This window comes from Heterodontus francisci, unplaced genomic scaffold (genome assembly GCF_036365525.1).
Source record: "Heterodontus francisci isolate sHetFra1 unplaced genomic scaffold, sHetFra1.hap1 HAP1_SCAFFOLD_84, whole genome shotgun sequence".
Lineage (NCBI taxonomy): Eukaryota > Metazoa > Chordata > Chondrichthyes > Heterodontiformes > Heterodontidae > Heterodontus > Heterodontus francisci.
This window is the reverse complement of record NW_027140330.1, coordinates 4968808-4996265: the sequence shown is the minus strand read 5'-3', so window position 1 is coordinate 4996265 and position 27458 is coordinate 4968808.

Below are 27458 nucleotides of genomic sequence, written 5' to 3'. Positions count from 1 at the left end.
ACCAAGTAACAAAGACATACACAGTCACCAAGTAACAACGACATACACTGATACCCAATAACACAGACACACACATACACCAAGTAACAAAGACATACACTGATACCCAGCAACACAGACACACACTTACACAAAGTATCACAGACATACACAGACACCAAGTAACAAAGACATACACTGATACCCAGTCACACAGACACACACTTACAACATGTAACAAAGACATACAATGACACCAAGTAACAAAGACAGACACTGACACCAAGTAACAAAGACACACACTTACACCAAGTAACACAGACATGCACTGACACCAAGTAACAAAGACACACACTTACACCAAGTAACACAGACATACACGGACACCAAGTAACAAAGACTTACACTGATACCCAGTAACACAGACACACATTTACAAAAAGTAACAATGACAGACACTGATACCCAGCAACTCATACACACACTTACACCAAGTCACAAAGACATACACTGACACCCAGTAACAAAGGCATACACTGACACCCAGTAACAAAGGCACACACTGACACCAAGTAACAAAGACATACACTGATACCCAGTAACACAGACATACACTTACACCAAGTAACAAGGACATACACTGACACCAAGTAACAAAGAAATTCACTGATACCCAGTAACACAGACACACACTCACACCAAGTAACAAAGACATACACTGACACCAAGTAACAAAGACTTACACTGATAACCAGTAACACAGAAACACACTTACACCAAGTAACAAAGACATACACTGATACCCAGTCACACAGACACACACTTACACCATGGAACAAAGACATACACTGATACTCAGTAACACAGACACACACTTACACCAAGTAACAAAGACATACACTGATACCCAGTCCCACAGACACACACTTACACCATGGAACAAAGACATACACTGATACTCAGTAATACAAGCACACACTTACACCAAGTAACAAAGACATACACTGACACCAAGTAACAAAGACATACACTGACAGCAAGTAACAAAGACATACACTGATACCCAGTCACACAGGCACACACTTACACCATGGAACAAAGACATACACTGATACTCAGTAACACAGACACACACTTACACCAAGTAACAAAGACATACACTGACACCAAGTAACAAAGACATACACTTACACCAAGTAACAAAGACATACATTGACACCAAGTAACAAAGACATACACTGAAACCCAGTAACACAGACACACAATTACACCAAGTAACACAGACATACACTGACACCAAGTAACAAAGACATACTCTTACACGAAGTAACAAAGACATGCACTGATACCCAGTAACACATTCAAACACTTACACCAAGTAACAAAGACAGACAAGGACACCAAGTAACAAAGACATACACTTACACCAAGTAACACAGACATACACTGACATAAAGTAACAAAGACACACACTTACACCAAGTACACAGACATACACTGACACCAAGTAACAAAGACATACACTGATACCCAGTAACACAGATACTCACTTACTCTAAGTAACAAAGACAGACACTGATACCCAGTACCACAGACACACTCTAACACCAAGTCACAAAGACATACACTGACACCCAGTAACAAAGACAAACACTGACACCTAGGAACAAAGACAAACACTGACACGAAGTAACAAAGACACACACTGACACCAAGTAACAAAGACATACACAGTCACCAAGTAACAACGACATACACTGATACCCAATAACACAGACACACACATACACCAAGTAACAAAGACATACACTGATACCCAGCAACACAGACACACACTTACACAAAGTATCACAGACATACACTGACACCAAGTAACAAAGACATACACTGATACCCAGTCACACAGACACACACTTACAACATGTAACAAAGACATACAATGACACCAAGTAACAAAGACAGACACTGACACCAAGTAACAAAGACACACACTTACACCAAGTAACACAGACATGCACTGACACCAAGTAACAAAGACACACACTTACACCAAGTAACACAGACATACACGGACACCAAGTAACAAAGACTTACACTGATACCCAGTAACACAGACACACATTTACAAAAAGTAACAATGACAGACACTGATACCCAGCAACTCATACACACACTTACACCAAGTCACAAAGACATACACTGACACCCAGTAACAAAGGCATACACTGACACCCAGTAACAAAGTCACACAATGACACCAAGTAACAAAGGCACACACTGACACCAAGTAACAAAGACATACACTGATACCCAGTAACACAGACATACACTTACACCAAGTAACAAGGACATACACTGACACCAAGTAACAAAGAAATTCACTGATACCCAGTAAAACAGACACACACTCACACCAAGTAACAAAGACATACACTGACACCAAGTAAAAAGACTTACACTGATAACCAGTAACACAGAAACACACTTACACCAAGTAACAAAGACATACACTGATACTCAGTTACACAGACACACACGGATACCAAGGACCAAAGGCATACACTGACACACAGTAACAAAGACATAAACTGAAACCCAGTAACACAGACACACGGATACCAAGTAACAAAGACATACACTGACACCCATTAGCAAAAACATACAATGACACCCAGTAACAAAGACATACACTGACAGCAAGTAACAAAGACATACACTGACAGCAAGTAACAAAGACATACACTGATACCCAGTCACACAGACACACACTTACACCATGGAACAAAGACATACACTGATACTCAGTAATACAAACACACACTTACACCAAGTAACAAAGACATACACTGACACCAAGTTACAAAGACATACACTGACAGCAAGTAACAAAGACATACACTGATACCCAGTCACACAGACACACACTTACACCATGGAACAAAGACATACACTGATACTCAGTAACAAAGACATGCACTGACACAAAGTAACAAAGACACACACTTACACCAAGGAACAAAGACAAACACTGACACCAAGTAACAAAGACATACACTGATACCCAGTAACACAGACACACAATTACACCAAGGAACACAGAGATACACTGACACCAAGTAACAAAGACATACACTTACACCAAGTAACAAAGACATACACTGATACCCAGTAACACATTCAAACACTTACACCAAGTAACAAAGACAGACAAGGACACCAAGTAACAAAGACATACACTTACACCAAGTAGCACAGACAAACACTGACACCTAGTCACAAAGACACACACTGACACGAAGTAACAAAGACACACACTGACACCAAGTAACAAAGACATACACAGTCACCAAGTAACAACGACATACACTGATACCCAATAACACAGACACACACTTACACCAAGAAACAAAGACATACACTGATACCCAGTAACACAGACGCACAATTACACCAAGTAACACAGACATACACTGACACCAAGTAGCAAAGACATACACTGACAGCAAGTAACAAAGACATACACTGACAGCAAGTAACAAAGACATACACTGACAGCAAGTAACAAAGACATACACTGATACCCAGTCACACAGACACACACTTATACCATGGAACAAAGACATACACTGATACTCAGTAACACAGACACACACTTACACCAAGTAACAAAGACATACACTGATACCCAGTCCCACAGACACACACTTACATCATGGAACAAAGACATACACTGATACTCAGTAATACAAGCACACACTTACACCAAGTAACAAAGACATACACTGACACCAAGTAACAAAGACATACACTGACAGCAAGTAACAAAGACATACACTGATACCCAGTCACACAGACACACACTTACACCATGGAACAAAGACATACACTGATACTCAGTAACACAGACACACACTTACACCAAGTAACAAAGACATACACTGACACCAAGTAACAAAGACATACACTTACACCAAGTAACAAAGACATACATTGACACCAAGTAACAAAGACATACACTGAAACCCAGTAACACAGACACACAATTACACCAAGTAACACAGACATACACTGACACCAAGTAACAAAGACATACTCTTACACGAAGTAACAAAGACATGCACTGATACCCAGTAACACATTCAAACACTTACACCAAGTAACAAAGACAGACAAGGACACCAAGTAACAAAGACATACACTTACACCAAGTAACACAGACATACACTGACATAAAGTAACAAAGACACACACTTACACCAAGTACACAGACATACACTGACACCAAGTAACAAAGTCATACACTGATACCCAGTAACACAGATACTCACTTACTCTAAGTAACAAAGACAGACACTGATACCCAGTACCACAGACACACTCTAACACCAAGTCACAAAGACATACACTGACACCCAGTAACAAAGACAAACACTGACACCTAGGAACAAAGACAAACACTGACACGAAGTAACAAAGACACACACTGACACCAAGTAACAAAGACATACACAGTCACCAAGTAACAACGACATACACTGATACCCAATAACACAGACACACACATACACCAAGTAACAAAGACATACACTGATACCCAGCAACACAGACACACACTTACACAAAGTATCACAGACATACACAGACACCAAGTAACAAAGACATACACTGATACCCAGTCACACAGACACACACTTACAACATGTAACAAAGACATACAATGACACCAAGTAACAAAGACAGACACTGACACCAAGTAACAAAGACACACACTTACACCAAGTAACACAGACATGCACTGACACCAAGTAACAAAGACACACACTTACACCAAGTAACACAGACATACACGGACACCAAGTAACAAAGACTTACACTGATACCCAGTAACACAGACACACATTTACAAAAAGTAACAATGACAGACACTGATACCCAGCAACTCATACACACACTTACACCAAGTCACAAAGACATACACTGACACCCAGTAACAAAGGCATACACTGACACCCAGTAACAAAGGCACACACTGACACCAAGTAACAAAGACATACACTGATACCCAGTAACACAGACATACACTTACACCAAGTAACAAGGACATACACTGACACCAAGTAACAAAGAAATTCACTGATACCCAGTAACACAGACACACACTCACACCAAGTAACAAAGACATACACTGACACCAAGTAACAAAGACTTACACTGATAACCAGTAACACAGAAACACACTTACACCAAGTAACAAAGACATACACTGATACCCAGTCACACAGACACACACTTACACCATGGAACAAAGACATACACTGATACTCAGTAACACAGACACACACTTACACCAAGTAACAAAGACATACACTGATACCCAGTCCCACAGACACACACTTACACCATGGAACAAAGACATACACTGATACTCAGTAATACAAGCACACACTTACACCAAGTAACAAAGACATACACTGACACCAAGTAACAAAGACATACACTGACAGCAAGTAACAAAGACATACACTGATACCCAGTCACACAGGCACACACTTACACCATGGAACAAAGACATACACTGATACTCAGTAACACAGACACACACTTACACCAAGTAACAAAGACATACACTGACACCAAGTAACAAAGACATACACTTACACCAAGTAACAAAGACATACATTGACACCAAGTAACAAAGACATACACTGAAACCCAGTAACACAGACACACAATTACACCAAGTAACACAGACATACACTGACACCAAGTAACAAAGACATACTCTTACACGAAGTAACAAAGACATGCACTGATACCCAGTAACACATTCAAACACTTACACCAAGAAACAAAGACAGACAAGGACACCAAGTAACAAAGACATACACTTACACCAAGTAACACAGACATACACTGACATAAAGTAACAAAGACACACACTTACACCAAGTACACAGACATACACTGACACCAAGTAACAAAGACATACACTGATACCCAGTAACACAGATACTCACTTACTCTAAGTAACAAAGACAGACACTGATACCCAGTACCACAGACACACTCTAACACCAAGTCACAAAGACATACACTGACACCCAGTAACAAAGACAAACACTGACACCTAGGAACAAAGACAAACACTGACACGAAGTAACAAAGACACACACTGACACCAAGTAACAAAGACATACACAGTCACCAAGTAACAACGACATACACTGATACCCAATAACACAGACACACACATACACCAAGTAACAAAGACATACACTGATACCCAGCAACACAGACACACACTTACACAAAGTATCACAGACATACACTGACACCAAGTAACAAAGACATACACTGATACCCAGTCACACAGACACACACTTACAACATGTAACAAAGACATACAATGACACCAAGTAACAAAGACAGACACTGACACCAAGTAACAAAGACACACACTTACACCAAGTAACACAGACATGCACTGACACCAAGTAACAAAGACACACACTTACACCAAGTAACACAGACATACACGGACACCAAGTAACAAAGACTTACACTGATACCCAGTAACACAGACACACATTTACAAAAAGTAACAATGACAGACACTGATACCCAGCAACTCATACACACACTTACACCAAGTCACAAAGACATACACTGACACCCAGTAACAAAGGCATACACTGACACCCAGTAACAAAGTCACACAATGACACCAAGTAACAAAGGCACACACTGACACCAAGTAACAAAGACATACACTGATACCCAGTAACACAGACATACACTTACACCAAGTAACAAGGACATACACTGACACCAAGTAACAAAGAAATTCACTGATACCCAGTAAAACAGACACACACTCACACCAAGTAACAAAGACATACACTGACACCAAGTAAAAAGACTTACACTGATAACCAGTAACACAGAAACACACTTACACCAAGTAACAAAGACATACACTGATACTCAGTTACACAGACACACACGGATACCAAGGACCAAAGGCATACACTGACACACAGTAACAAAGACATACACTGAAACCCAGTAACACAGACACACGGATACCAAGTAACAAAGACATACACTGACACCCATTAGCAAAAACATACAATGACACCCAGTAACAAAGACATACACTGACAGCAAGTAACAAAGACATACACTGACAGCAAGTAACAAAGACATACACTGATACCCAGTCACACAGACACACACTTACACCATGGAACAAAGACATACACTGATACTCAGTAATACAAACACACACTTACACCAAGTAACAAAGACATACACTGACACCAAGTTACAAAGACATACACTGACAGCAAGTAACAAAGACATACACTGATACCCAGTCACACAGACACACACTTACACCATGGAACAAAGACATACACTGATACTCAGTAACAAAGACATGCACTGACACAAAGTAACAAAGACACACACTTACACCAAGGAACAAAGACAAACACTGACACCAAGTAACAAAGACATACACTGATACCCAGTAACACAGACACACAATTACACCAAGGAACACAGAGATACACTGACACCAAGTAACAAAGACATACACTTACACCAAGTAACAAAGACATACACTGATACCCAGTAACACATTCAAACACTTACACCAAGTAACAAAGACAGACAAGGACACCAAGTAACAAAGACATACACTTACACCAAGTAGCACAGACAAACACTGACACCTAGTCACAAAGACACACACTGACACGAAGTAACAAAGACACACACTGACACCAAGTAACAAAGACATACACAGTCACCAAGTAACAACGACATACACTGATACCCAATAACACAGACACACACTTACACCAAGAAACAAAGACATACACTGATACCCAGTAACACAGACGCACAATTACACCAAGTAACACAGACATACACTGACACCAAGTAGCAAAGACATACACTGACAGCAAGTAACAAAGACATACACTGATACCCAGTCACACAGACACACACTTACACCATGGAACAAAGACATACACTGATACTCAGTAACACAGACACACACTTACACCAAGTAACAAAGACATACACTGACACCAAGTAACAAAGACATACACTTACACCAAGTAACAAAGACATACATTGACACCAAGTAACAAAGACATACACTGAAACCCAGTAACACAGTCACACAATTACACCAAGTAACTCAGACATACACTGACACCAAGTAACAAAGACATACACTTACACGAAGTAACAAAGACATGCACTGATACCCAGTAACACATTCAAACACTTACACCAAGTAACAAAGACAGACAAGGACACCAAGTAACAAAGACATACACTTACACCAAGTAACACAGACATACACTGACATAAAGTAACAAAGACACACACTTACACCAAGTACACAGACATACACTGACACCAAGTAACAAAGACATACACTGATACCCAGTAACACAGATACTCACTTACTCTAAGTAACAAAGACAGACACTGATACCCAGTACCACAGACACACACTAACACCAAGTCACAAAGACATACACTGACACCCAGTAACAAAGACACACACTGACACCTAGTAACAAAGACAAACACTGACACGAAGTAACAAAGACACACACTGACACCAAGTAACAAAGACATACACAGTCACCAAGTAACAACGACATACACTGATACCCAATAACACAGACACACACATACACCAAGTAACAAAGACATACACTGATACCCAGCAACACAGACACACACTTACACAAAGTATCACAGACATACACAGACACCAAGTAACAAAGACATACACTGATACCCAGTAACACAGACACACACTTACAACCTGTAACAAAGACATACAATGACACCAAGTAACAAAGACATACACTGACACCAAGTAACAAAGACACACACTTACACCAAGTAACACAGACATGCACTGACACCAAGTAACAAAGACACACACTTACACCAAGTAACACAGACATACACGGACACCAAGTAACAAAGACTTACACTGATACCCAGTAACACAGACACACATTTACAAAAAGTAACAATGACAGACACTGATACCCAGCAACTCATACACACACTTACACCAAGTCACAAAGAAATACACTGACACCCAGTAACAAAGGCATACACTGACACCCAGTAACAAAGTCACACAATGACACCAAGTAACAAAGGCACACACTGACACCAAGTAAAAAAGACATACACTGATACCCAGCAACACAGACATACACTTACACCAGGTAACAAGGACATACACTGACACCAATTAACAAAGACTTACACTGATACCCAGTAACACAGAAACACACTTACACCAAGTAACAAAGACATACACTGATACTCAGTTACACAGACACACACGGATACCAAGGACCAAAGGCATACACTGACACACAGTAACAAAGACATACACTGAAACCCAGTAACACAGACACACGGATACCAAGTAACAAAGACATACACTGACACCCATTAGCAAAAACATACAATGACACCCAGTAACAAAGACATACACTGACAGCAAGTAACAAAGACATACACTGACAGCAAGTAACAAAGACATACACTGATACCCAGTCACACAGACACACACTTACACCATGGAACAAAGACATACACTGATACTCAGTAACACAGAGACACACTTACACCAAGTAACAAAGACATACACTGATACCCAGTCCCACAGACACACACTTACACCATGGAACAAAGACATACACTGATACACAGTAATACAAACACACACTTACACCAAGTAACAAAGACATACACTGATACCAAGTTACAAAGACATACACTGACAGCAAGTAACAAAGACATACACTGATACCCAGTCACACAGACACACACTTACACCATGGAACAAAGACATACACTGATACTCAGTAACAAAGACATACACTGACACCAAGTAACAAAGACACACACTTACACCAAGGAACAAAGACATACACTGACACCAAGTAACAAAGACATACACTGATACCCAGTAACACAGACACACAATTACACCAAGTAACACAGAGATACACTGACACCAAGTAACAAAGACATACACTTACACGAAGTAACAAAGACATGCACTGATACCCAGTAACACATTCAAACACTTACACCAAGTAACAAAGACAGACAAGGACACCAAGTAACAAAGACATACACTTACACCAAGTAACACAGACAAACACTGACACCTAGTCACAAAGACACACACTGACACGAAGTAACAAAGAAACACACTGACACCAAGTAACAAAGACATACACAGTCACCAAGTAACAACGACATACACTGATACCCAATAACACAGACACACACTTACACAAAGCAACAAAGACATACACTGATACCCAGTAACACAGACACACAATTACACCAAGTAACACAGACATACACTGACACCAAGTAGCAAAGACATACACTGACAACAAGTAACAAAGACATACACTGATACCCAGTAACACAGACACACACTTACACCAAGTAACAAAGACAGACAAAGACACCAAGTAACAAGGACATACACTTACACCAAGTAACATAGACATACACTGAACCAAGTAACAAAGACACACACTTACACCAAGTACACAGACATACACTGACACCAAGTAACAAAGACATGCAATGACACCAAGTAGCAAAGGCACACTCTGACACCAAGTAACAAAGAAATGCACTGATACCCAGTAACACAGACAGACACTTACACCAAGTAACAAAGACATACACTGACACCAAGTAACAAAGACATACACTAATACCCAGCAACACAGACACACACTTACACCAAGTAACAAAGACATACACTGATACTCAGTTACACAGACACACACTTACACCAAGTAACAAAGACATACACTGACACCAAGTAACAAAGACATACACTTACACGAAGTAACAAAGACATGCACTGATACCCAGTAACACATTCAAACACTTACACCAAGTAACAAAGACAGACAAGGACACCAAGTAACAAAGACATACACTTACACCAAGTAACACAGACATACACTGACATAAAGTAACAAAGACACACACTTACACCAAGTACACAGACATACACTGACACCAAGTAACAAAGACATACACTGATACCCAGTAACACAGATACTCACTTACTCTAAGTAACAAAGACAGACACTGATACCCAGTACCACAGACACACACTAACACCAAGTCACAAAGACATACACTGACACCCAGTAACAAAGACAAACACTGACACCTAGTAACAAAGACAAACACTGACACGAAGTAACAAAGACACACACTGACACCAAGTAACAAAGACATACACAGTCACCAAGTAACAACGACATACACTGATACCCAATAACACAGACACACACATACACCAAGTAACAAAGACATACACTGATACCCAGCAACACAGACACACACTTACACAAAGTATCACAGACATACACAGACACCAAGTAACAAAGACATACACTGATACCCAGTAACACAGACACACACTTACAACCTGTAACAAAGACATACAATGACACCAAGTAACAAAGACATACACTGACACCAAGTAACAAAGACACACACTTACACCAAGTAACACAGACATGCACTGACACCAAGTAACAAAGACACACACTTACACCAAGTAACACAGACATACACGGACACCAAGTAACAAAGACTTACACTGATACCCAGTAACACAGACACACATTTACAAAAAGTAACAATGACAGACACTGATACCCAGCAACTCATACACACACTTACACCAAGTCACAAAGACATACACTGACACCCAGTAACAAAGGCATACACTGACACCCAGTAACAAAGTCACACAATGACACCAAGTAACAAAGGCACACACTGACACCAAGTAAAAAAGACATACACTAATACCCAGTAACACAGACATACACTTACACCAGGTAACAAGGACATACACTGACACCAATTAACAAAGACTTACACTGATACCCAGTAACACAGAAACACACTTACACCAAGTAACAAAGACATACACTGATACTCAGTTACACAGACACACACGGATACCAAGGACCAAAGGCATACATTGACACACAGTAACAAAGACATACACTGAAACCCAGTAACACAGACACACGGATACCAAGTAACAAAGACATACACTGACACCCATTAGCAAAAACATACAATGACACCCAGTAACAAAGACATACACTGACAGCAAGTAACAAAGACATACACTGACAGCAAGTAACAAAGACATACACTGATACCCAGTCACACAGACACACACTTACACCATGGAACAAAGACATACACTGATACTCAGTAACACAGAGACACACTTACACCAAGTAACAAAGACATACACTGATACCCAGTCCCACAGACACACACTTACACCATGGAACAAAGACATACACTGATACACAGTAATACAAACACACACTTACACCAAGTAACAAAGACATACACTGACACCAAGTTACAAAGACATACACTGACAGCAAGTAACAAAGACATACACTGATACCCAGTCACACAGACACACACTTACACCATGGAACAAAGACATACACTGATACTCAGTAACAAAGACATACACTGACACCAAGTAACAAAGACACACACTTACACCAAGGAACAAAGACATACACTGACACCAAGTAACAAAGACATACACTGATACCCAGTAACACAGACACACAATTACACCAAGTAACACAGAGATACACTGACACCAGGTAACAAAGACATACACTTACACGAAGTAACAAAGACATGCACTGATACCCAGTAACACATTCAAACACTTACACCAAGTAACAAAGACAGACAAGGACACCAAGTAACAAAGACATACACTTACACCAAGTAACACAGACAAACACTGACACCTAGTCACAAAGACACACACTGACACGAAGTAACAAAGACACACACTGACACCAAGTAACAAAGACATACACAGTCACCAAGTAACAACGACATACACTGATACCCAATAACACAGACACACACTTACACAAAGCAACAAAGACATACACTGATACCCAGTAACACAGACACACAATTACACCAAATAACACAGACATACACTGACACCAAGTAGCAAAGACATACACTGACAACAAGTAACAAAGACATACACTGATACCCAGTAACACAGACACACACTTACACCAAGTAACAAAGACAGACAAAGACACCAAGTAACAAGGACATACACTTACACCAAGTAACACAGACATACACTGAACCAAGTAACAAAGACACACACTTACACCAAGTACACAGACATACACTGACACCAAGTAACAAAGACATGCAATGACACCAAGTAGCAAAGGCACACTCTGACACCAAGTAACAAAGAAATGCACTGATACCCAGTAACACAGACAGACACTTACACCAAGTAACAAAGACATACACTGACACCAAGTAACAAAGACATACACTAATACCCAGCAACACAGACACACACTTACACCAAGTAACAAAGACATACACTGATACTCAGTTACACAGACACACACTTACACCAAGTAACAAAGACATACACTGACACCAAGTAACAAAGGCACACACGGACACCAAGTAACAAAGACATACACTGACACCCATTAACAAAAACATACACTGACACCCAGTAACACAGACACACGCTTACGCCAAGTAACAAAGACATACACTGACACCAAGTAACAAAGACATACACTGGCACCAAGTAACAAATACATACACTGATACCCAGTGACACAGACACACACTTAGACCAAGTAACAAATACATACACTGATACGCAGTAACACAGACACACACTTACACCAAGTAACAAAGACATACACTGACACCAAGTAACAAAGACATACACTTACACCAAGTAACAAAGACATACACTGACACCAAGTAACAAAGACATACACTGATACCCAGTAACACAGACACACAATGACACCAAGTAACACAGACATACACTGACACCAAGTAACAAAGACATACACTGATACCCAGTAACAAAGACACACACTTACACCAAGTAACAAAGACAGACAATGACACAAAGTAACGAAGACATACACTGATACCGAGCAACACAGACACACACTTACACCAAGTAACAAAGACATACCCTGACACCAAGTAACAAAGACATACACTTACACCAAGTAACAAAGACATGCACTGACACCAAGTAACAAAGACATACACTTACACCAAGTAACAAAAACATACACTGACACCAGGTAACAAAGACATACACTTACACCAAGTAACACAAAGCTACACTGACACCAAGTCACAAAGGCACACACTTACACCAAGTACGCAGACATACACTGACACCAGGTAACTGAGACATACACTGACACCCAGTAACACAGACACACATTTACACCAAGTAACAAAGACAGAAACTGATACCCAGTAACACAGACACACACTTACACCAAGTAACAAAGACATACACTGACACCGAGTAACATAGACACACACGGACACCAAGTAACAAAGACATATACTGACACCCATTAACAAAAACATACACTGACATGCAGTATCAAAGACATACACTGACACCAAGTAAGAAAGACATACACTGATACTCAGTAACACAGACATACACGGACACCAAGTAACAAAGACATACACTGACACCTAGTAACAATAATATACACTTACACCAAGTAACAAAGACATACACTGACAACAAGTAACAAAGACATACACTGATACCCAGTAAAACAGACACACAATTACACCAAGTAACACAGACATACACTGACACCAAGTAACAAAGACATACACTGATACCCAGTAACACAGACACACACTTACACCAAGTAACAAAGACAGACAATGACAGCAACTAACAAAGACATACACTGATTCCCAGCAACACAGACACACACGTACACCAAGTAACAGAGACATACACTTACACCAAGTAACAAAGAAATACACTTACACCAAGTAACAAAGACATGCACTGACACCAAGTAACAAAGACATACACTTACACCAAGCAACAAAAATGTACACTGACACCAAGTAACAAAGACATACACTTACACGAAGTAACACAACCATACACTGACACCAAGTCACAAAGGCACACACTTACACCAAGTACGCATACATACACTGACACCAAGTAACTAAGACAAACACTGACACCCAGTAACACAGACACACATTTACACCAAGTAACAAAGACAGAAACTGATACCCAGTAACAAAGGCATACACTTACACCAAGTAACAAAGATATGCACTGACAACAAGAAACAAATACATACACTTACACCAAGTAACAAAGACATACACAGACACCAAGTAACAAAGACACACACATACATCAAGTACACAGACTTACACTGACACCAAGTAACAAAGACATACACTGATACCCAGTAACACAGACACACAATTACACCAAGTAACAAAGACAGACACTGATACCCAGTAACACAGACACACACTAACAGCAAGTCACAAAGACATACACTGACACCCAGTAACAAAGACAAACTCTGACACCCAGTAACAAAGACACACACTGACACCAAGTAACAAAGACACACACTTACACCAAGTAACAAAGACATACACAGACACCAAGAAACAAAGACAGACACTGATACCCAGTAACACAGAGACACACTGACACCCAGTAACAAAGACACACATTGACACCAAGTAACAAAGACACACACTTACACCAAGTAACAAAGACATACACAGACACCAAGAAACAAAGACAGACACTGATACCCATTAACACAGGCACACGCTTACACCAAGTAACAAAGACATACACTTCCACCAAGTAACAAAGACATACACTGACACAAAGTAACAAAGACATACACTTACACCAAGTAACAAAGACAGACACTGATACCCATTAACACAGACATACACTTACACCAAGTATCAAAGACATACACTGACACCAGGTAGCAAAGACATACACTTACACCAAGTAACAAAGACATACACAGACACCAAGTAACACAACCATACACTGACACCAAGTCACAAAGGCACACACTTACACCAAGTACGCATACATACACTGACACCAAGTAACTAAGACAAACACTGACACCCAGTAACACAGACACACATTTACACCAAGTAACAAAGACAGAAACTGATATCCAGTAACAAAGGCATACACTTACACCAAGTAACAAAGATATGCACTGACAACAAGAAACAAAGACATACACTTACACCAAGTAACAAAGACATACACAGACACCAAGTAACAAAGACACACACATACATCAAGTACACAGACATACACTGACACCAAGTAACAAAGACATACACTGATACCCAGTAACACAGACACACAATTACACCAAGTAACAAAGACAGACACTGATACCCAGTAACACAGACACACACGAACACCAAGTCACAAAGACATACACTGACACCCAGTAACAAAGACAAACACTGACACCCAGTAACAATGACACACACTGACACCAAGTAACAAAGACACACACTTACACCAAGTAACAAAGACATACACAGACACCAAGAAACAAAGACAGACACTGATTCCCAGTAACACAGACACACACTGACACCCAGTAACAAAGACACACATTGACACCAAGTAACAAAGACACACACTTACACCAAGTAACAAAGACATACACAGGCACCAAGAAACAAAGACAGACACTGATACCCAGTAACACAGGCACACACTTACACCAAGTAACAAAGACATACACTGACACCAAGTAACAAAGACATACACTGACACAAAGTAACAAAGACATACACTTACACCAAGTAACAACGACAGACACTGATACCCATTAACACAGACATACACTTACACCAAGTATCAAAGACATACACTGACACCAAGTAGCAAAGACATACACTTACACCAAGTTACAAAGACATACACTGACACCAAGTAACAAAGACATACACTTACACCAAGGAACAAAGACATCCACTGACACCAAGTAACAAAGACAAACACTTACACCAAGTAACACAGACATACACTGACACCAAGTAACACAGACATACACTGACACCAAGTAACAAAGACTTACATTGACACCAAGTAACAAAGACATACATTGATACCCAGTAACACAGACACACGCTTACGCCAAGTAACAAAGACATACACTGACACCAAGTAACAAAGACATACACTGACACCAAGTAACAAAGACATACACTGATACCCAGTGACACAGACACACACTTAGACCAAGTAACAAATACATACACTGATACTCAGTAACACAGACACACACTTACACCAAGTAACAAAGACATACACTGACACCAAGTAACAAAGACATACACTTACACCAAGTAACAAAGACATACACTGACACCAAGTAACAAAGACATACACTGATACCCAGTAACACAGACACACAATGACACTAAGTAACACAGACATACACTGACACCAAGTAACAAAGACATACACTGATACCCAGTAACACAGACACACACTTACACCAAGTAACAAAGACAGACAATGACACCAAGTAACGAAGACATACACTGATACCGAGCAACACAGACACACACTTGCACCAAGTAACCGAGACATACACTGACACCAAGTAACAAAGACATACACTTACACCAAGTAACAAAAACATACACTGACACCAGGTAACAAAGACATACACTTACACCAAGTAACACAAAGCTACACTGACACCAAGTCACAAAGGCACACACTTGCACCAAGTACGCAGACATACACTGACACCAGGTAACTGAGACATACACTGACACCCAGTAACACAGACACACATTTACACCAAGTAACAAAGACAGAAACTGATACCCAGTAACACAGACACACACTTACACCAAGTAACAAAGACATACACTGATACTCAGTTACACAGACACACACCTACACCAAGTAACAAAGACAGAAACTGATACCCAGTAACAAAGGCATACACTTACACCAAGTAACAAAGATATGCACTGACAACAAGAAACAAAGACATACACTTACACCAAGTAACAAAGACATACACAGACACCAAGTAACAAAGACACACACATACATCAAGTACACAGACTTACACTAACAACAAGTAACAAAGACATACACTGATACCCAGTAACACAGACACACAATTACACCAAGTAACAAAGACAGACACTGATACCCAGTAACACAGACACACACTAACAGCAAGTCACAAAGACATACACTGACACCCAGTAACAAAGACAAACACTGACACCCAGTAACAAAGACACACACTGACACCAAGTAACAAAGACACACACTTACACCAAGTAACAAAGACATACACAGACACCAAGAAACAAAGACAGACACTGATACCCAGTAACACAGAGACACACTGACACCCAGTAACAAAGACACACATTGACACCAAGTAACAAAGACACACACTTACACCAAGTAACAAAGACATACACAGACACCAAGAAACAAAGACAGACACTGATACCCAGTAACACAGGCACACACTTACACCAAGTAACAAAGACATACACTTCCACCAAGTAACAAAGACATACACTGACACAAAGTAACAAAGACATACACTTACACCAAGTAACAAAGACAGACACTGATACCCATTAACACAGACATACACTTACACCAAGTATCAAAGACATACACTGACACCAAGTAGCAAATACATACACTTACACCAAGTAACAAAGACATACACTGACACCAAGTAACAAAGACATACACTTACACCAAGGAACAAAGACATCCACTGACACCAAGTAACAAAGACAAACACTTACACCAAGTAACACAGACATACACTGACACCAAGTAACACAGACATACACTGACACCAAGTAACAAAGACATACATTGACACCAAGTAACAAAGACATACATTGATACCCAGTAACACAGACACACGCTTACGCCAAGTAACAAAGACATACACTGACACCAAGTAACAAAGACATACACAGACACCAAGTAACAAAGACACACACATACATCAAGTACACAGACATACACTGACACCAAGTAACAAAGACATACACTGATACCCAGTAACACAGACACACACTTACACCAAGTAACAAAGACAGACAATGACACCAAGTAACGAAGACATACACTGATACCGAGCAACACAGACACACACTTGCACCAAGTAACAGAGACATACACTGACACCAAGTAACAAAGACATACACTTACACCAAGTAACAAAAACATACACTGACACCAGGTAACAAAGACATACACTTACACCAAGTAACACAAAGCTACACTGACACCAAGTCACAAAGGCACACACTTACACCAAGTACGCAGACATACACTGACACCAGGTAACTGAGACATACACTGACACCCAGTAACACAGACACACATTTACACCAAGTAACAAAGACAGAAACTGATACCCAGTAACACAGACACACACTTACACCAAGTAACAAAGACATACACTGATACTCAGTTACACAGACACACACCTACACCAAGTAACAAAGACAGAAACTGATACCCAGTAACAAAGGCATACACTTACACCAAGTAACAAAGATATGCACTGACAACAAGAAACAAAGACATACACTTACACCAAGTAACAAAGACATACACAGACACCAAGTAACAAAGACACACACATACATCAAGTACACAGACTTACACTAACAACAAGTAACAAAGACATACACTGATACCCAGTAACACAGACACACAATTACACCAAGTAACAAAGACAGACACTGATACCCAGTAACACAGACACACACTAACAGCAAGTCACAAAGACATACACTGACACCCAGTAACAAAGACAAACACTGACACCCAGTAACAAAGACACACACTGACACCAAGTAACAAAGACACACACTTACACCAAGTAACAAAGACATACACAGACACCAAGAAACAAAGACAGACACTGATACCCAGTAACACAGAGACACACTGACACCCAGTAACAAAGACACACATTGACACCAAGTAACAAAGACACACACTTACACCAAGTAACAAAGACATACACAGACACCAAGAAACAAAGACAGACACTGATACCCAGTAACACAGGCACACACTTACACCAAGTAACAAAGACATACACTTCCACCAAGTAACAAAGACATACACTGACACAAAGTAACAAAGACATACACTTACACCAAGTAACAAAGACAGACACTGATACCCATTAACACAGACATACACTTACACCAAGTATCAAAGACATACACTGACACCAAGTAGCAAATACATACACTTACACCAAGTAACAAAGACATACACTGACACCAAGTAACAAAGACATACACTTACACCAAGGAACAAAGACATCCACTGACACCAAGTAACAAAGACAAACACTTACACCAAGTAACACAGACATACACTGACACCAAGTAACACAGACATACACTGACACCAAGTAACAAAGACATACATTGACACCAAGTAACAAAGACATACATTGATACCCAGTAACACAGACACACGCTTACGCCAAGTAACAAAGACATACACTGACACCAAGTAACAAAGACATACACAGACACCAAGTAACAAAGACACACACATACATCAAGTACACAGACATACACTGACACCAAGTAACAAAGACATACACTGATACCCAGTAACACAGACACACAATTACACCAAGTAACAAAGACAGACACTGATACCCAGTAACACAGACACACACGAACACCAAGTCACAAAGACAAACACTGACACCCAGTAACAATGACACACACTGACACCAAGTAACAAAGACACACACTTACACCAAGTAACAAAGACATACACAGACACCAAGAAACAAAGACAGGCACTGATACCCAGTAACACAGACACACACTGACACCCAGTAACAAAGACACACATTGACACCAAGTAACAAAGACACACACTTACACCAAGTAACAAAGACATACACAGGCACCAAGAAACAAAGACAGACACTGATACCCAGTAACACAGGCACACACTTACACCAAGTAACAAAGACATACACTTCCACCAAGTAACAAAGACATACACTGACACAAAGTAACAAAGACATACACTTACACCAAGTAACAAAGACAGACACTGATACCCATTAACACAGACATACACTTACACCAAGTATCAAAGACATACACTGACACCAAGTAGCAAAGACATACACTTACACCAAGTAACAAAGACATACACTGACACCAAGTAACAAAGACATACACTTACACCAAGGAACAAAGACATCCACTGACACCAAGTAACAAAGACAAACACTTACACCAAGTAACACAGACATACACTGACACCAAGTAACACAGACATACACTGACACCAAGTAACAAAGACATACATTGACACCAAGTAACAAAGACATACATTGATACCCAGTAACACAGTCACACACTTACACAAAGTAACAAAGACAGGCAATGACACCAACCAACAAAGACATACACTGATACACAGTAACACAGACACACACTTACACCAAGTAACAGGGACTTACATTGACACCAAGTAACAAAGACATGCACTTACACCAAGTAACAAAGACATGCACTGACACCAAGTAACAAAGACATACACTTACACCCAGTAACAAAGACATACACTGACACCAAGTAACAAAGACATACACTTACACCAAGTAACACAGACACACACTGACACCAAGTAACAAAGACAAACTTTTGCACCAAGTACACAGACATACACTGACACCAAGTAACAAAGACATACACTGATACCCAGTAACACAGACACACACTTATTCCAAGTAACAAAGACAGACACTGATACCCAGTACCACAGACACACACTAACACCAAGTCACAAAGACGTACACTGACACCCAGTAACAAAGACAAACACAGACACCCAGTAACAAAGTCACACACTGACACGAAGTAAAAAAGACACACACTGACACCAAGTAACAAAGACATACACAGACACCAAGTAACAACGACATACACTGATACCCAATAACACAGACACACACATACACCAAGTAACAACGACATGCACTGATACCCAGCAACACAGACACACACTTACACCAAGTATCACAGACATACACAGACACCAAGTAACAAAGACATACACTGATACCCAGTGACACAGACACACACTTAGACCATGTAACAAAGACATACAATGACACCAAGTAACAAAGACATACTCTGGCACCAAGTAACAAAGACACACACTTACACCAAGTAACACAGACATGCACTGACACCAAGTAACAAAGACACACACTTCCACCAAGTAACACAGACATACACGGACACCAAGTAACAAAGACTGACACTGATACCCAGTAACACAGACACACATTTACAAAAAGTAACAATGACAGACACTGATACCCAGCAACTCATACACACACTTACACCAAGTCACAAAGACATACACTGACACCCAGTAACAAAGGCATACACTGACACCCAGTAACACAGACACACACTTACACCAAGTAACAAAGACATACACTGACACCCAGTAACAAAGACATACACTGATACCCAGTAACACAGACACACACTTACACCAAGTAACAAGGACATACACTGACACCAAGTAACAAAGACATTCACTGATACCCAGTAACACAGACACACACTCACACCAAGTAACAAAGACATACACTGACACCAAGTAACAAAGACTTGCACTGATATCCAGTAACACAGACACACACTTACACCAAGTAACAAAGACATACACTGATACTCAGTTACACAGACACACACGGATACCAAGTAACAAAGGCATACACTGACACACAGTAACAAAGACATACACTGACACCCAGTAACACAGACACACGGATACCAAGTAACAAAGACATACACTGACACCCATTAACAAAAACATTCAATGACACCCAGTAACAAAGACATACACTGACATCAAGTAACAAAGACATGCACTGACAGCAAGTAACAAAGACATACACTGATACCCAGTCCCACAGACACACACTTACACCATGGAACAAAGACATACACTGATACTCAGTAACACAGACACACACTTACACCAAGTAACAAAGACATACACTGCCACCAAGTAACAAAGACATACACTGACAGCAAGTAACAAAGACATACACAGATACCCAGTCACACAGACACACACTTACACCATGGAACAAAGACATACACTGATACTCAGTAACACAGACACACACTTACACCAAGTAACAAAGACATACACTGACACCAAGTAACAAAGACATACACTTACACCAAGTAACAAAGACATACACTGACACCAAGTAACAAAGACATACACTGATACCCAGTAACACAGACACACAATTACACCAAGAAACACAGACATACACTGACACCAAGTTAGAAAGACATACACTTACATCAAGTAACAAAGACATGCACTGATACCCTGTAACAAAGACATACACTTACACCAAGTAACACAGACATACACTTACATAAAGTAACAAAGACACACACTTACACCAAGTACACAGACATACACTGACACCAAGTAACAAAGACATACTCTGATATCCAGTAACACAGATACACACTTACTCTAAGTAACAAAGACAGACACTGATACCCAGTACCACAGACACACACTAACACCAAGTCACAAAGACATGCACTGACACCCAGCAACAAAGACAAACACTGACACCTAGTAACAAAGACACACACTGACACGAAGTAACAAAGACACACTCTGACACCAAGTAACAAAGACATACACAGTCACCAAGTAACAACGACATACACTGATACCCAATAACACAGACACACACTTACACCAAGTAACAAAGACATACACTGATGCCCAGTAACACAGACACACAATTACACCAAGTAACACAGACATACATTGACACCAAGTAACAAAGACATGCACTGACAATAAGTAACAAAGACATACACTGATACCCAGTAACACAGACACACACTTACACCAAGTAACAAAGACAGCCAATACACCAAGTAACAAAGACATACATTTACACCAAGTAACACAGACATACACTGAACCAAGTAACAAAGACACACACTTACACCAAGTACACAGACATACACTGACACCAAGTAACAAAGACATGCACTGACACCAAGTCGCAAAGGCACACTCTGACACCAAGTAACAAAGACATACACTGAAACCCAGTAACACAGACAGACACTTACACCAAGTAACAAAGACATACACTGACACCAAGTAACAAAGACATACACTGATACCCAGTAACACAGACACACACTGACACCAAGTAACAAAGACATACACTGATACTCAGTTACACAGACACACACTTACACCAAGTAACAAAGACAGACAAGGACACAAGTAACAAAGACATACACTGACACCAAGTAACAAAGACATACACTTACACCAAGTAACAACAACATACAATGACACCAAGTAACAAAGACATACACTTACACAAGGTACGCAGACATACACTGACACCAAGTAACTAAGACATGCACTGACACCCAGTAACACAGACACACACTTACACCAAGGAACAAAGACATACACAGATACTCAGTAACACAGACACACGCTTACACCAAGTAACAAAGACATACACTGACACCAAGTAACAAAGACATACACTGATACCCAGTGACACAGACACACACTTACACCAAGTAACAAAGACATACACTGATACTCAGTAACATAGACACACACTTACACCAAGTAACAAAGACATACACTGACACCTAGTAACAATGATATACACTTACACCAAGTAACAAAGACATACACTGACACCAAGTAACAAAGACATACACTGATGCCCAGTAAAACAGACACACAATTACACCAAGTAACACAGACATACACTGACACCAAGTAACAAAGACATACACTGATACCCAGTAACACAGACACACACTTACACCAAGTAACAAAGACAGACAATGACACCAAGTAACAAAGACATACACTGATACCCAGCAACACAGACACACACGTACACCAAGTAACAGAGACACACACTGACACCAAGTAACAAAGACATACACTTACACCAAGTAACAAAAACATGCACTGACACCAAGTAACAAAGACATACACTTACACCAAGCAACAAAAACATACGCTGTCACCAAGTAACAAAGAGATACACTTACACCAAGTAACACACACATACACTGAAACCAAGTCACAAAGGCACACACTTACACCAAGTACGCATACATACACTGACACCAAGTAACTAAGACATACACTGACACCCAGTAACACAGACACACATTTACACCAAGTAACAAAGACAGAAACTGATACCCAGTAACACAGACACACACTTACACCAAGTAACAAAGACATACACTGATACTCAGTTACACAGACAGACACATACACCAAGTAACAAAGACATACACCGACACCAACTAACAAAGGCATACACTGACACCCAGTAACAAAGACATACACTGACACCCAGTAACAAAGACATACACTGACACCAAGTAACAAAGACATGCACAGACACCAAGTAACAAAGACATACACTGATACCCAGTAACACAGACACACAGGTACACCAAGTAACAAAGACCTACACTGACACCAAGTAACAAAGACATACACTTACACCAAGTAACAAAGTCATACACTGATACCCATTAACACAGACACATACTTACACCAAGTAACAAAGACAGACAAAGACACCAAGTAACAAAGACATACACTTACACCAAGTAACACAAACATACTGAAACAAGTAACAAAGACACACACTTACACCAAGTACACAGACACACACTTACACCAAGTAACACAGACACACACTTACACCAAGTAACACAGACATACACATACACCAAGTAACAATGACTGACACTGATACCCAGTAACACATACGAACACTTACACCAAGTAACACAGACATACACTGACACCAAGTAACAAAGACATACACTGATACCCAGTAACACAGACACACACTTACACCAAGTAACAAAGACATGCACTGATACTCAGTTGCACAGACACACACTTACAACAAGTAACACAGACATACACTGACACCAAGTCACAAAGACATACACTGACACCCAGTAACAAAGACATACACTGATACCCAGTAACAAAGAGACACAATGACACCAGGTAACAAAGGCACACTCTGACACCAAGTAACAAAGACATACACTGATACCCAGTAACACAGACAGACACTTACACCAAGTAACAAAGACAGATAAAGACACCAAGTAACAAAGACATACACTTACACCAAGTAACACAGACACACATTTACACCAAGTAACAAAGACATACACTGATATACAGTTACACAGACACAAACTTACACCAAGTTACAAAGACATACACTTACAACACGTAACAAAAACACACACTGACACCAAGTAACAAAGACATACACTGACACCCAGTAACACAGACACACATTTACACCAAGTAACAAAGACAGAAACTGATACCCAGTAACACAGACACACACTTACACCAAGTAACAAAGACATACACTGATACTCAGTTACACAGACACACACCTACACCAAGTAACAAAGACATACACCGACACCAAGTAACAAAGGCATTCACTGACACCCAGTAACAAAGACATACACTGACACCCAGTAACAAAGACATATACTGACACCCATTAACAAAAACATATACTGACACCCAGTATCAAAGACATACACTGACACCAAGTAACAAAGATATTCACTGACACCCAGTAACACAGACATACACTTACACCAAGTAACAAAGACATACTCTGATATCCAGTAACACAGATACACACTTACTCTAAGTAACAAAGACAGACACTGATACCCAGTACCACAGACACACACTAACACCAAGTCACAAAGACATGCACTGACACCCAGCAACAAAGACAAACACTGACACCTAGTAACAAAGACACACACTGACACGAAGTAACAAAGACACACTCTGACACCAAGTAACAAAGACATACACAGTCACCAAGTAACAACGACATACACTGATACCCAATAACACAGACACACACTTACACCAAGTAACAAAGACATACACTGATGCCCAGTAACACAGACACACAATTACACCAAGTAACACAGACATACATTGACACCAAGTAACAAAGACATGCACTGACAATAAGTAACAAAGACATACACTGATACCCAGTAACACAGACACACACTTACACCAAGTAACAAAGACAGCCAATACACCAAGTAACAAAGACATACATTTACACCAAGTAACACAGACATACACTGAACCAAGTAACAAAGACACACACTTACACCAATTACACAGACATACACTGACACCAAGTAACAAAGACATGCACTGACACCAAGTCGCAAAGGCACACTCTGACACCAAGTAACAAAGACATACACTGAAACCCAGTAACACAGACAGACACTTACACCAAGTAACAAAGACATACACT